The sequence below is a fragment of the Garra rufa genome, chromosome 9 (genome assembly GCF_049309525.1).
Source record: "Garra rufa chromosome 9, GarRuf1.0, whole genome shotgun sequence".
NCBI lineage: Eukaryota > Metazoa > Chordata > Actinopteri > Cypriniformes > Cyprinidae > Garra > Garra rufa.
This window is the reverse complement of record NC_133369.1, coordinates 33,490,596-33,503,101: the sequence shown is the minus strand read 5'-3', so window position 1 is coordinate 33,503,101 and position 12,506 is coordinate 33,490,596. Positions and strand designations below refer to the sequence as shown.

At 43.3% G+C, this 12,506-nt stretch overlaps 1 pseudogene; it reads right to left on the bottom strand.

Annotated features, from left to right (window-relative positions):
- Window positions 1-6,091: 6,091 nt before the first annotated feature.
- LOC141343233 (C-C chemokine receptor type 5-like) lies at window positions 6,092-12,149 on the bottom strand (annotated as a pseudogene).
- Window positions 12,150-12,506: the final 357 nt, after the last annotated feature.

Here is a 12,506-nt window from a genome sequence, read left to right as displayed (position 1 = left end):
AACAATGAAAATAAATGTCTATCAATGAAGATAAATTGCTCATGCAAAAAAAGTTGTATTTTTCTTAATCTTTTGCTATGTGACTGAATAGGACAAGTTCATGGTACAGTTCAGTAAAAAAACTGCAACAACTGCAAAATACAAACAATGAAAGACTTAGTGACCCTTTATATTTTCTCAAAATATCCGACTCTCAAAGATCAGACATATTTATGTCGATTACTCTACATATGTGTATTTCTTCCTCAAAGATGGTCTATTGCAAAACAGTTTCACTCTCTCTCCCTTTCACCCCTCCACCCTGCACTCTCTCACTCTGACTGTCATTCTGTGGTGACTGAACACACACACACACACACATAGAGACATTCAGCCTGCTGAGTGACAGCAGGTTCCTGATTTATTTTTTTAATTTTCTTTAATTCATAGAAGCTTGTATAAAATTTATATTAACAGCACTTGCTCAGAATGATAAGATCTCTGTGTGAAAAAAGTTTTAAAGAGTTTGGATGCTGCACTTTAAAGATATAAAAAAACTACGCTCATCTTTTTTACTATATCTTTAAAAAATCACCACGTCAACACCGTTCAAGATATCCCGCAATTTAACATCTTCAGAATCTTCTCTTCATGTTAAAAAAGTTTGGTGTGAAAAGCTTGTTGTTCTTAGAAGGAGTGTGAATTTGTTTACAGCCTGATTTTTCAAAAAATCCACATTCAAATCAAAATAGCCGGCTTCCTGTTGGTCTTAGCTAATGAGTTTAATTAAGAAAGTTGTCCAGATTGATGAGAACAATATATGTACAGAGTTTGGTGACTGTAGGAAAACCTAACCCCCCAACTTTTGTCAAAAGATGGCGCTATAGAGTGCCTGCTCCACGCCCATTTATGACCTTTTGCCAGTGTCTAACTATCATTAATATTGATGTGTGTGTTGAGTTTCATGAAATTCTTAGCATGTTATCTGCCTCGAAAAGACAGGAATCTAATTTTAAAGTTTGACACGTTGCCATGGCAACAGCATTTGATTTATCATCGACCCCTTTACATATTCTTATCGGCCGTGTTTTGACATGATTTTGATGAAGTTTAAAGAAAATCAAGTAAAATTAAGAGGCTGATTTCAAAGCATTTTGAAAATGACACGCTTCCTGCTGCCAGTTGGTGGCGCTATAACTTTGACTCATAATAGTCACATTTATGGAATCGGCATCATACAACGAACAAACTGGTGAAGTTTCATCAGAATCAGTCAATGTGTGCAACAGTTATTAGACACTTCCTGTTTCTCATTTCTCGCCATAACTTTGTCGCCTTGCCACGGCCAAACCGTTCGAGATATCAAAAATCCCTTCGCAATTTAGCATCCCCAATGTCTTGAGATCATGCTGACCGAGTTTGGTGACAATCCTATGGAAACCCTGGGAGGAGTACGTTAAATTCCAGAGCATGCGCTTTTTAAACAGCCCTAAATATCTCACTTCCTGTTGCGTGGAGCCTATGACATAGAGTACAAAAGTTGTTCAGCTCGATGAGTTCTATATGTGTACCGAGTTTCATATCAATACGTGCAAGTATGTGTGCGCAGTACATCAAGTTTTCAAACTGTGTTCCAGGGGGCGCTGTAGAGGCCCTGAACCACGCCCGGGTCCCAGCCTCTGTGCGTCCGGACGACGGCAGATTCCAATGTGTGTGCAAATTGTCAAGAGTTTTTGAGTATGTTAAGGCCCCCAAAAGTGCCCCAACGGTTGAAAAAAAAAAAAAAAAAAGAATCCTTAGAAGAACAATAGGGCCTTCGCCCTTTTGGGCTCGGGCCCTAAAAATAAGAATCCTTAGAAGAACAATAGGGCCTTCGCCCTTTTGGGCTCGGGCCCTAATAATAACCCTTAGAAGAACAATAGGGCCTTCGCCCTTTTGGGCTCGGGCCCTAAAAACAATAGGGCCTTTGCCCTTTTGGGCTCGGGCCCTAATAATAATTTGTGATCATTTTCCACAATGCAAAGCATTTGTTTAAATACACTGAAATATTAAATAGTGTCTTAATTAAATGTTTGTATTGTAGTTCCATCAAATAATTGCTGTTGTGCTGCTGTGACTCACATGAGCAGGCTCACTATTCGCCTTATTCACCTCGAACGTTCCATCGAGCCTGAGGGGTACACTTACCACTTCCGGGAGTTCTCACAACGCGATTTCTGGATTTCGCTCAGTGCAATGGCGCTGTTTTTTAGTTATACTGTCATTACACTATCGTTGTCAACAAGCAATAGCAACATGCACCTAGCCCTGTCTGGCTTTGCTAATTTGAAACAAGATAATATTTGAGTAGATATCAATGAAGCTTATGTGATATTACATCAACTACAGATAACATGTTAATGAGATAAAATCAACATGTTATTTTCAATTAGACAGGGAAAGGTGCATTGTTGATATAAACTCATAATGAACATTTATTTAACAAGCTGGTTTAACTGTGGCACTGCTCTGCGAACTGAGCAGTTTGTCCACTTAGCACTATGACACCTGTATGTTGTACGGTGCCTCATTTTTCCACACCGAGGGAAAACACCTAACTTAGCCCTCACAAATATGCGTGATGAGCTCCTATTAACTGTCGATTAAATACATGTGTGTGCGGTAGTGCGGTAAAACAGGAAAAATCATGCCTATAATTTCAAAGTGAAGGCTTAAACTAGACCCTACACTTAAAAGTGCTCTTTTATTTCCTTCTTGGACAACCAACCAATCACAGTCTTCAAAAGGCTGTGTCATAGCTAGCAACGGGGTCAACCCCGCCTCCACACTAAGATAAAAGTTTTTGTCTTTTCTTTACTCAGAGTTGCTCTTAGATTGATCCTGAATCACTCTTAAACTAAGACTCCTACGTAGGAATTTTTAAGCTAAATTAAAAGCTTTCTGAGAGGATTCTTAGAATCTTTAAGAATACAGTCCTGGGGCCGTATGTATAAAGCTTCTCAGAGTCAAATTTTAGTCTTAAGTGTTTCAAAATTCTAAGAGTGACGTAATTTTACTCTTATTTCTGGACTTAAGATAAAGAGTGATTCATAAAAGTTCTTAAGTGTTAAGACTAGGTCTCAGCTCCTAAGTTATTTAAGAGAGTTGGAGAGGTCTCCTAACCTAGTTAGGAGTAACACAATGGCAGCAAAAAGGAGGAAACACACACTTTACAATACACATATGACATATTGGAGTTACAAAAACAAAATACAAAAATACAAAATACAAAAATAAATACATTAAAGAACGCTTGATGGTCACGATTGTATCATTTTATCAACTCCATATCATCATATAACTCCAATATGTCATATGTGTATTGTAAAGTGTGTGTTTCCTCCTTTTTGCTGCCATTGTGTTACTCCTAACTAGGTTAGGAGACCTCTCCAACTCTCTTAAATAATTTAGGAGCTGAGACCTAGTCTTAACACTTAAGAACTTTTATTAATCACTCTTTATCTTAAGTCCAGAAATAAGAGTAAAATTACGTCACTCTTAGAATTTTGAAACACTTAAGACTAAAATTTGACTCTGAGAAGCTTTATACATATGGCCCCAGAACATTTTCAGTGAACTTTGAGCAAGGAATGGATGGAAAATCCTATCTTAGTGAGGAGGTGTGGTTGACCCCGTTGCTAGGTATGAGTCATCATTTCAAAAGCCGTGATTGGTTGATCCTACAAGTTTGATGAAAATGAACTTTTGGTGATAATGAGCAAAGGATGTACCCTCAAATCAATAAACATAATTATACACTCTAATCTTATGCAGACTGTAATTGTAAATAATATTTCACATTCAAGAAAATATCTGGAAAATGAATAGTAAGCTGTAGGGGTTATAACCTAACATTAGAATCTAAAATATGTGAAAACTTAAGCTCATTACACCCTGTTCAAATAATGATTCGTGTCTTATTTGCTCATATTAATATCCTAGCTGGCATATTTTGTACTTTCACTCCCATATGGACCCCATTGAAAACAAGATGGCCTATCTCAAGGGGCTGTCCTTAATGAAGTAGAAATTGCAACGTTACAACTCAGTGTGGTCTTAACGAGGGTAACACGGCTCAGCTTTTATCAATGTCTGTGATTGCTGGCTGGTCTATTTATGAAGGCTTGTTAACAAATATCCTACAAACACAGAAAATGGAGAAAAAAAGGAATCGCAAGCCGAACCTGTCACGATTGAGCCTTCGTTATCAGTAACTCTTACACCACTCATTATGGACTTCATCCCCCACAAGCCACTGCACTCATCACTGCTCACACCTGCAGCTCATTCACACACTCACACACCTGCAGTTCATTTACACACACTGCATATAAGCCACTCTCACACCTAGCTCTTGGCGAAGTCTTGTATTGCCCCGGCTGCATTTCTGAGCGTTTCTTCCCGTGTTTGATTCCCCGTGTTTTCGATTCCTGGACTCTCTCTTGTGTATGATTCTCGCTGCCAGCCCCGACCTTCTGCCTGTGTTTGACCACGATTTCTGCCTGCCCCTTTGTGTTTTGTCTGTACCTAATAAAATGCTGCGAATGGATCCGCTCGTCTCAGTCCGTCCTTGTGACAGAACTGGACTGAGGAGCAAGGTTTGTTGCTGGCCCAGTTGGTGAAGTAATTGCATCTCTAAGGAGATCCACCACAAACATGATTCGGTAACACTTTACAATATGTGTACACACGTGCATTAATTCATGTTTAATTAATGCACAGATAATCACAAGTTGATGTATAATTTTTGAAGAACTAAACTATTTATTAATGATTACTACATTAGCAACTAATGAACATTCTGTATGATTCATAGATTAAGTAATCAATAAATTGTTATTAGTTAAATGTGTCATAATGTATTAATTCCCTAATAACCCCTTTTATTAACTAATTGTGTAAATTAATGTATTAATTACCAAAATGTGTTCAAGCCATGTATTTCAACTTGCAGTTGTCTGCTTTAATTAATAATTAGCTATAACTATATTACTTAACAATTAGTTCATAGTTCTGTGCCTCAATAAGTAAAGTCATAACATAATGATATCTTTAGAAATCATTAGCTAATGATTAATTACAGCAGACAAGCTTGGAGCTTGGAAGCTGGAGTATACAGCTTTGACCACTGTAGTAACTAACACATGAATTTACACTATTAGTTAATAAAATAAGTTATTATGGAATTAATACATTATGGCACAATTAACTAATAACAATTTATTGATTACTTAATATATGAATCATATAGAATGTTCATTAGTTGCTGATGTAGTAATAATTAATAAATAGTTTAGTTCTTCATTAATTATACATTAACTCGTGATTATCTGTGCATTAATTAAGCATGAATTAATGCTTATTTGTGCACACGTATTGTAAAGTGTTACCCATGATTCCTGCACGATCCAATCTGTAGCGTCTCAATAATTCCCTGTCATCCAGTGTTTGCAGGACATCTCTCCTGCCTCCTCTGTTGGCCATTTTGTGCAGCTGCTTAAGCCACTAAAAGTCCTCTTCCCTGCTCTTAGCAGATCTCGCCTTAGGAGCCCTTTTAAGCGCTAGGAATCTTGAGGAATAGCTTTTATATTAACTGGGATTTTCATGTCACTTTTAGGGGAAATTCTAAGAAAACGTCATGACTCTGAGAATTTTCTTAGAATTTGGCCGCTAGGAGCCACTTTTTGCACAAAAATTCTTTAGGGATACGGGCCTTGGAGTGCCATTGTCCTGCAAGAGTTTAGCTCCAACCCTAATCAAACACACCTGAACAGGTTTATCAATGTCTTTAAGATCAGTAGAAAGCTACAGGTGTGTTTGATTAAGGTTGGAGCTAAACTCTGCAAGACAGTGGCCCTCCAGGACTGAAGTTGTCCAGCCCTACTACAGACTGAACATATAATACAAATGCGCAAGATGTCACTGTTTTGACAAATTAGCTTTTTTCCCATGTTAAGTTTGGTGTGAATAGGCCTATAAGCAGTCCATAGTGGTTACAAGTGATAACTGATAAAAAACAAATTAGTAACTATTTATTTAATATTTACCATTTTCATTTGACTCTTTTCCCAATTTACACTGTTGTACAAGTTCTCTCATCATTGGTGCTATGTGAGTAAACTGAAGCTGTGGCCTGTGTAAGGTAGTTCTTCACAAATTGCAGTCTACTGCAAGGTGTCTTATCTAGGAATTTGAAAAGTTGCCTTCTAAGTTTCTCTCTCACAAACATATAGAAAATAGGGTTGAGGCAACTGTGTAAATAAGCCAAAGCTTCTGTGCTTTGCAGACTTAGATTGATTGCCTTACTGCTGTCACAAGATTGAGTTATAAGTTCATTCAGCTCTAAGGCTTTCACAAAAGCTGTGACATTATATGGAACCCAACAGCAGAAAAAGACCACCACCACTGTGATGACAAGGTGCATGGACTGCCTCCTAGAAGAATGTCAGAAGTCTCTTTAAAATCATTGAGTAACAAAATCAAGTCACAATAAGTGGGAGAATTAAACCCATGACATTCATTTTCAAGATACCAAAGGTCATTAAAGAAAGGTTAGAATTTTGATCATTTGTTGGATAAGATGTGCAATGTTTTTGTTTATTGTAATCTGTAGTTTTTAGGTGTATCAGCTCAGGAAAGGATGCAGAAACAGCAACAATCCATGTGACCTGTTACGAGCGCGGTCTCTGTGGCTCCCTCCGTTCCCCGCCAGCGGGAACCCTCACCTGAATATTGACTCCATTACCCACAAGTCCGTGCCTGGGACTGTGCACTTCCGGTTCCGGGTAACTCGTGTCACTTCCTTTCTGTCCCCTTTATCAGCGTGCCACGCTGGCTCACTCCTCGCGAAGTTTTGATGGTTATGTCCCCAATCCTGAGCGTTTCATATCGGACTGCTTACCCGTTGCCAACTGGACTGTTTATGGTGTGTTTGAACCTCTGCTGCCGGCCCTCTTTTGACCCACGCTTTCCATACGGACTATTGCTTTGTTCAGCCGCCAGCCTCGACCCCTTTGCATGGACTCTGACTACCCGATTGGATTTGCCTACACCACAACAGTTTGCCAGTGTTGACCAACGCCTGTATAAGTTGTCTGATTTATTAAACTTGTTGCAAATGGATCCGATGTCTCAAGATTCCTCTGTTGACCCGTCACAGAAAACTTCGCCACCCACGGATCCAGCGACAGTTTCCCAGATCGCATCGGAGATGTCTACACAAGCTTCGATGTTGTTTCACCACCAGCAGCAGCTGGATCACCTGAGTACTTTGACTACACAACTGGTCCAGGCGATTCAGTCCCTGCGGGCTGCTGCAACACCCGTTCCCCCTCCAGTTCCAGCGCCGATCGCACCGCCTGCACCTACTGCTGGAAATCAAGCAGCCATCGTCAGCCCCCGACTCGAATTCCCTGAGAAGTTCGATGGAACAGCTGCAAAGTGTAAGGGATTTCTACTACAATGCACTCTCTTTGTTAACCAACAGCCGAACTTGTATATCACAGATGAGAGCAAGATTGCATTTGTTTGCTCACTTCTCACGGGAAGGGCGCTGGAGTGGGCCACAGCGGTCTGGGATCTGGGTCAGGCTACCTACCCCACGTTTACTACGTTCCTCCAAAGCTTTAAGGAGGTTTTCCAACCTACTCCAGAGAGCGGAGAGGCAGGGGAACAGATTCTAGCATTACGTCAGGGCCGACGCTCTGCAGCAGACTATGCTCTGGACTTCCGTACACTGGCAGCTCAGAGCGGATGGAATGATGGTCCCCTCAAGCTTCATTACCGTAAGGGATTAAATTCCAATCTTCAAGTTGAACTGGCTTGCCGTGATGAGGGTTTGACATTCTCACAGTACATCGATCTTTCCATCCGGGTGGACAGCGTAATGCGGGCTCGCAAGCCGAGTCGGAATTTCACCCCCATGGCTTTTCTCCAGCCTGCCCAATCCTCAACTTCCACAGCTCCGGAACCCATGCAGCTTGACAGCACTAGAATTACCATCGAGGAGAGAGAACGGAGGATGCGTAATCACCTCTGTCTTTACTGTGGTTTGACGGGACACATTCGAGCCACCTGTCCCACACGACCACCACGTCCACCTACCTCGGTGAGTTCAAACAGACTTTGTGTAAACCGTTGTGTGATACCTGTAGTACTAATATCTGGTGAGAAAGCTATAAGGACTACTGCGTTCATTGACTCTGGGGCAGCGGGTAACTTCATGGATGAGGACTTTGTGAGAACTAATCAGTTACCTCTCTTGTCTTGTGCTTCCCCTGTGGCAGTGGCCGCCCTCGACGGGAGACCACTAGGCTCCGGACATGTCAACCACACGACTGATGATCTAACTCTCCACCTAGAACCTGGTCATCAGGAAACTATCCGCTTCTTCGTCATCACATCACCTCAGTCACCTCTCATCTTGGGCTTCCCATGGCTGGAGCGCCATGAACCAACCATCTCCTGGACAAAGGTTATCATCACACAATGGTCACCATCCTGTCATCAGCACTGCCTCTTCTCCACTATTCAGTCTCCACCTCGTCCCACCACGGCGCCACCAAGCAACACTATTCCTGTGGAGTACCAAGACCTGCTCGAGGCCTTCAGCGCCATTAAAGCCACGGTTTTACCTCCCCATCGACCTGGAGATTGTGCCATCGAGCTTGTACCAGGAGCAGTGATTCCACGAGGTCGGATCTTCCCACTCTCACAGCCCGAATCCGAAGCAATGGAGCAATACATCCAGGAGGAGCTCGCTAAGGGATTTATCCAGCCCTCCACATCCCCAGCCTCGGCGGGATTCTTCTTCGTAAAGAAAAAGGAGGGAGGTCTGCGACCTTGTATAGACTATCGCGCACTCAATGACGTAAAGTGCCGATACCCTCTACCACTCGTTCTTCCAGCCCTTGAACAGCTCAGATCAGCCAGATTCTACACCAAGTTGGATCTACGCTCAGCATACAACCTAATCCGCATTCGAAAAGGGGACGAGTGGAAGACTGCCTTTTCTACTACATCAGGACACTACGAATACCGGGTCATGCCCTTCGGCCTATCCAACTGTCCATCATATTTTCAGGCCTTCGTCAATGAGGTTTTCCGGGACATGCTAAACCGATGGGGGATAGTATACATTGATGATATTCTGATTTTCTCCAACACTCTCACTGAGCACATCCAACATGTCAGGTCTGTTCTCCAGCGTCTCATCCAGCACAAGTTGTACGCCAAGGAAGAGAAGTGTCAGTTCCACCAGGAGAAGATCGGCTTTCTAGGGTATGTTATCAGCTCTGAGGGGGTGGCAATGGATCAGGACAAAGTGACTGCCGTGCAAGAATGGCCCCGTCCCAAGACCCTCAAGGAACTTCAGAGATTCTTGGGATTTTCGAACTTTTATAGACGTTTCATTCGTAACTTCAGCAGTATAGCTGCTCCACTAACCTCCATGATCAAGAAAGGAGAGAAACGTCTTACCTGGCCTTCTGACGCAGTACACGCCTTTCAGGACCTCCATCAGCGCTTCACCACGGCACCTGTTCTTCGTCATCCGGACCCTCAGTTACCGTTCCTCGTTGAAGTGGACGCCTCTAGCACCGGGGTCGGTGCAGTACTCTCACAACGTCAGGGTCAACCTCCCAAAACCTTCCCGTGCGCCTTCTTCTCCCACAAACTGAGTCCGGCGGAGAGAAACTATGACGTGGGGAATCGAGAGTTGCTTGCCATAAAGCTCGCCTTAGAGGAGTGGAGGCATTGGTTAGAGGGAGCCAGACATCCCTTCATCATTCTTACTGACCATAAGAACTTGGAATATCTCCGTGTGGCTAAAGTACTCAACCATCGACAAGCAAGATGGTCTCTCTTCTTCACGAGATTCCAATTTGAAATCAAATATCGCCCACGTTCCCAGAACACGAAAGCCGATGCTCTCTCTCGCATCTATGAGCCTGATTCCGTTCTCCAACCTCCTGAGTCGATCCTTCCCACCTCAGTTATCATGGCGCCCGTCATCTGGGATTGTATGACGGAGATCACTGAGGCTCAAGCTCAAGATCCACCTCCCGACGACTGTCCAGATAACCTCACGTATGTTCCACACACCTCTTCGTTCCCGCATGCTCTCTGAGGTCCACAATGCTCCCAGCTCCGGTCATCCTGGAATTGAGGCTACCATCCAACTCCTTAGTAACAGGTTCTGGTGGTCTACTTTATGGGCTGATACCATTGCTTTTGTCAAGAACTGTGTTATCTGCAATACATCTAAAGCCTCTCACCAGCTTCCTGCAGGCCTACTCCAACCTTTACCTGTTCCCGAGCGACCATGGTCTCACATTGCTGTTGACTTTGTAACGGACCTCCCTCCGTCCCAGGGATATACCACCATCCTATCAGTAGTGGACCGCTTCTCCAAGGGCTGTCGCTTCATTCCTTTACCCAAACTACCAACTGCCATGGAGACGGCCGAGGCTCTGTGTAATTCTGTCTTCAGGTTTTATGGGTTACCGGAGGATATTGTCTCTGACCGAGGACCACAATTCACTTCCCGCCTATGGTCCAGTTTCTTCCGCCTCCTGAACGTGAACGTCAGTCTCACATCTGGATATCACCCGGAGGCCAACGGACAAGTTGAACGCCTTAATCAGGAATTGACTCGATTCTTACGTTCCTATTGTCAACATCATCAAGAGGATTGGAGTCGTTTCCTTCTCTGGGCAGAGTACGCCCAAAACTCCCTCAACAAACCTTCTACCAACATGACTCCTTTCCAGTGCACACTAGGATTTCAACCACCTCTGTTCCCCTGGTCTGGAGAACCCTCAGATCTACCCGCAGTCAACTCATGGTTCCAGCGGAGTGAGGATACCTGGAATCGGGCCCATGTCCACCTGCAAAGAACGGTTCGTCGTACCCAGTCCAGGCAGATCGTCAACGACGTCCCAATCCTCCCTACGAACCGGGACAGTGGGTCTGGCTCTCAACCCGGAACCTACGCTTCCGGTTACCTTGCAAGAAATTAAGTCCCAGGTACGTGGGTCCTTTTCAAATTACCCGTCAAATCACTCCTGTGTCATTCAGACTTGATTTGCCCTCAGAATATCGAATCTCACCCACTTTCCATGTTTCTCTGTTAAAGCCCGCTGGTCGGCCAGAGGGGACGGAGGTCCTAGACGAGACCGCATCCCAGAACCCTGCTCCCCTGATCATCGACGGCGAGGAGGCGTACAGAGTCAGTACTATCCTGGACTCCCGACGCCGGAACGGTCGCCTACAGTACCTGGTCGACTGGGAGGACTACGGACCCGAGGAGCGGTCCTGGGTGCCCGCTGTGGACATCCTGGATCCCTCACTCATCACGGATTTCCATTCTACCCACCCAGATCGACCAGGTCCCCGAGGAAGAGGTAGACCTCGGCGTCGGTTGCCTCCTCGTGCCAGGAGACAGTCGCAGGGGAGGGGCTCTGTTACTTGATGTCTCAAGATTCCTCTGTTGACCCGTCACATGACCACACTGGCTAAGATCCCATATGTCCTTGTTTTGACTCTCAGGGCAAACACAGCATGAACTACAGCTAAGTATCGATCAATACTCATCAATACAATGAAGAATATCCCACTGTAGAATCCAATGTGGTAGACACTGAGGACCATATTGCACATAACATCTCCAAAGATCCACTGGTCTCTGGCATAGTGTGCCAGAAAAGGGAGAGAAGAGACCAAGAGCAGGTCAGCTAAAGTCAGGTTCAGAAGACAGATGTCAGTCGTGCTTCTCAACTTCACACCCATCAAGACCCAGATCACCAGTATGTTACCCAGAAAGCCCACCACAAAAAACAGGGAGTACAACACAGGAAGAATGGTAGCTCCATGATCTCCATAAACACAGGAAAATGCAGATGAATCAACACTTCCAGTATAGTAGTCGTAATAGTCATATGGCACATCAGTATCTGGCTCATCATCCAATGTTCCATTCGTACTATATATTGAACCAAAAAAGAAACTGTAAAGAAAACAGAACTCCACCTCTGACATTTACTCATAATCTGTACGTACTTAATTGTAATGTTACAAGTATATTACCTGGATAAAGTATGATGATGCAGGTGAAGAGGACCATTGGTTACCATTGTTGTCCATGGACAGAGAGCAGGGGTCCTGTTCATGATAAATGACTTTTATCCAAAAACAAAGGCAAAGAAATGTAGAACTTAGTGGGAAAACATCTGCAGTAAAGCCAATATACTGGACAATACTTCCTCTGTATAAATTAAGAAAGGATCTTGCAACAGTTTCACCAACGGTTCCACAAAGTGTATAAACTCTGTAAAGAGAAGACAAGTTCTTACAACCACAGATGTTCTAATGATTTGAATTGTAATTGTCTTTGATTACAATAAAAATACTATAAAAAACATCTGTCTAATATCTAATTTTACAAATTAACATTAAGACATAGGTTTATGAAATTAAAAGGAAGGAAAAGG